Genomic DNA, 3,541 nt, shown 5'->3' with positions numbered 1-3,541 from the left:
GAGGCTTCCAGCGTAACCCCCGTCTCCACCAGCAACACTCCGTCTGCAACCTCTGAGGCTTCCAGCATAACCCCCGTCTTCACCAGCAACACTCCGCCTGCGACCTCTGAGGCTTCCAGTACGATCTCTCACCCCACCAGTAGCACTCTGTCTGCAACCACCCCTATAGAAACTTCACATGTCATTTCTAGTACCATTTCCCAAAACTGCATTTTTCCTGACAAAACTGATATCAATTGTTTACCTCAGCATCACCCCCCTTCCCATTTTGAGCTAATGGCAGTCTTTTACCCCGATTCTCAAGTTCCTTCTGATTTAGAGCCATTGTGTTCTATCTATTCTCGACCACCATGTTTTCCTGATTTTGAGCTAAAGCAACCTGGTTCATCAAATCCTTCTTATGTAGACCGGCTGAACCGTAATCCTTTGAGGATACCATATCCTTTACATCCTGAGCAAATGCATCCCAACTACCATGGGGTGCAAGACTCTTCTAACCATGAGCTGATGCCTCTCATTAAACCTGCTTTACCAGGTCCTTACAATTCTGAGTTAATGCAAGTAAATCAGCTAAGGCCACCACATCCTCCCAAAACGGAACTAACACAGCTTGATCACCTTGGGCATCCACATTCTCCCATTCACAGTGAGCATCATCCTTTCTCAAATCAAAAGCTTTCCCAGCCAATCCACCCTAGACCACCCTTTTATTCAGACATTTTGTATCCTGTACATCATGAGCCATCTCCTCAATTTAATCCAGGTCAACCCTCCCCTCTTAAGCAAGGGGCACCTCATCGCGCCAAATCACCCCACATTCTCAGTAAGCTGCCCAACCTTAACTTCTACAGACCACCCAGTCGTGCTTCTTCTGGACTAGATCACTTGCGCTTTCCTGCCCCACCCCGTCCTGTGTTCTCTGGGCGACCCTACCATCAAGTCTCTGTGCCAGATTCCCGAAATCACTTTGCCAAACCACCATACCATCGTTCCTTTAGACCGGTCCATCAACCATCTTCCAGGCAGGCTCACCATAAGTCCCCAGTGTTGGTCAAACCTTTATTTTCTAGTATGGATCAACATCATCCCTCTGGGTCGGACTATCCTGTATTCTCAAGGAGACATCAGCATCCTTTCATTAGGCCGAATCATCGGAGACGAGCTTTTCCTCCTGCCTTCATTAGGCCTCCACGTCAAGTGAAACCAAAGTTGTTTCATAGTGGTACCAAAGACAGAGCAACCCTGAACTAGCTAGTCAGAAAGAGCATGTTCTCCATTAGCTCTAATTGGATCTATTCTGTATTTTTTTTACCCCAAAGTAAAACATCAATTGTTGCATGTTGCTGTAGTTGCAATGACATGAAGCCAAGATCAATGTGAGCAAAAACTGCTCTCAAACATCAAGAAAACAAAGCAGTTCAAACAAATTATGAAACATTAAATTGAAGCTTGGCTGATATTTTCAAATCATAGAAGTTTGTTAAGAACATTTTATCAATGATGTTATTTGACCCAGCTTCCACCAATTCACCATGGAAACAAAAGTTATTGATGAATTTGTACTTCATCTGAAACAGATTTTGTGTATAAATTCTGACTTGTGTTTGTAGTTTTATTTACTAATATATTTTTTCTTTACTTTTGTTTTTCTATTGCTTGATTTTGATACAGTTCTTCAGTGTGCTTCATCTTTATGCTGATTTGTAAAATACATGATCTGTATAAAATGTGCTGAATAAATGGGTTACCTCATTGGTAGCATTAAACTTCATAAACGCAACCACTAACTTTTGGCCTCTTTGTTTTATCAACCAGTTGTATTCATGTAAAAACCATTCCAAAACACCACTGCCACCCAGTGGGCGACACACGACTAACCCCAACATCTTCCAGCAAACTACTTGAATTAGTAAAATCACTGGTGACACTCACTGGGAGTGGTGGCGCAGAGGTTAGAAAAGGTGGGCCTGTGATCGGAAGATCGCCGGTTCAACTCCTGGTACTGACAACATAAAAAAAATGTGGTTGGGATAAGTGAAGCACCCACACCTGCCCCTACCCTCATTTGCCCCACTCTGGGCCCTTGAGCAAGGCCCTCAACCCCCACCATCTGCTCCCCCGGGTGTCCTAGATGGCAGCTCTCTGCTCCACACAGAGGGCTGTGGTAGCTGGTGGTCTGCGGTTGTGTCTGGAAGGACATCCGGTGAAAAAACAATTGCAGTGTCTTGTTGCGACTTAGTTTTCTGTGACTACCCCTGAAGAGCAGCCGAAAGAAGAAGAAAAAAAAAGGTGACATAGCTCACATGGGGACGTCTGCACCTGACCTGTTTAGAACTTAATTGCTGTTTTTTTTTATATCCTGTTGTTTTTTATATAACTTGTGTGATTCCTTGTGCATGTTCCTTTGTACTGAAACTCTGGCACAACAATTTCCTGTGGGATCAATAAAGTTCTATCTTTTCTTATATAGCACAATGTACCATCATGCACTTTATTACAAACTTTTATTGAAAACATCCACCAAATTTGTACTTATTTATAGCTTCAGTCTATCAGGGTGTTTTTTTTAAACAAGGTCTTTTTATTGATTTTTGCATTTTTAATAACCAGAACAAACTGAGTGTCTATCAGGTTTTTGACCTTCTCTCATGGCTCTTATCAACACAGGTTTACTCTTTGATTAGTGTTACTGTCTGCTGTTGTTGTGGAGAAGGTCTGTGACTCTGACTGGGCTTCACTGGATTCACCAACAATTTTTGCCCAACGACTGATCCATCCTCAGTTCTCATCATGAACCAACGTGGAGCTACTTCAAACAGAACAGTCACTTGTGGACTATGATGTTTGCAGATGACATTGTGATCTGTGGTCAGAACAGGGAACAGGTGGAAGAGAACTTGGAGAGATGGAAGTACGCACTTGAAAGAAGAGGAATGAACGTCAGCCGTAGTAAGACAGAGAACATGAGTGTGAATGAGAGGGAGGTCGGTGGAACAGTGAGGCTACAAGGAGCAGAGGTCACAAAGGTGCAGGACTTCAAGTACTTGGGGTCCACTGTCCAGAAAAATGGGGAGTGTGGTAAAGAAGTGAAAAATAGAGTCCAGGCAGGATGGAGTAGATGGAGAAAAGTTTCGGGAGTGATTTGCAACAAAAGGATGGAAGCAAAGGTCAAAGGAAAAGTTTACAGGACAGTGGTGAGACCAGCTATGTTGTATGGTCTGGAGACAAAGACATGGACAAAACGACAGGAGACAGAACTGGAAGTGTCAGAAATAAAGATGTTGAAGTTCTCCTTAGGAGTGACAAGGATTAAGACTAGGAATGAGATCGTCAGAGGTACAGCACAGGTTGAACAACTGGGAAATAAAGTTAGAGGCCAGACAGAGATGGTTTGGACATGTCCAGAGGAGGGACAGTGGGTATACAGGTCCTTCTCAAAAAATTAGCATATTGTGATAAAGGTCATTATTTTCCATAATGTAATGATAAAAATTAAACTTTCATATATTTCAGATTCATTGCACACCAACTGAAATATTTC

At 42.8% G+C, this 3,541-nt stretch overlaps 1 protein-coding gene across 1 annotated transcript in view; it reads right to left on the bottom strand.

The window, feature by feature from the left end:
* Window positions 1-3,541, bottom strand: part of hsdl2 (hydroxysteroid dehydrogenase like 2) — a 31,651-nt gene that overhangs the window by 10,899 nt on the left and 17,211 nt on the right. The gene's annotated exons all lie outside the window — the stretch shown is intronic.

The sequence above is a fragment of the Nematolebias whitei genome, chromosome 18 (genome assembly GCF_014905685.2).
Source record: "Nematolebias whitei isolate Nwh7 chromosome 18, NemWhi1, whole genome shotgun sequence".
NCBI lineage: Eukaryota > Metazoa > Chordata > Actinopteri > Cyprinodontiformes > Rivulidae > Nematolebias > Nematolebias whitei.
This window is presented reverse-complemented; position numbering and strand designations above follow the sequence as displayed.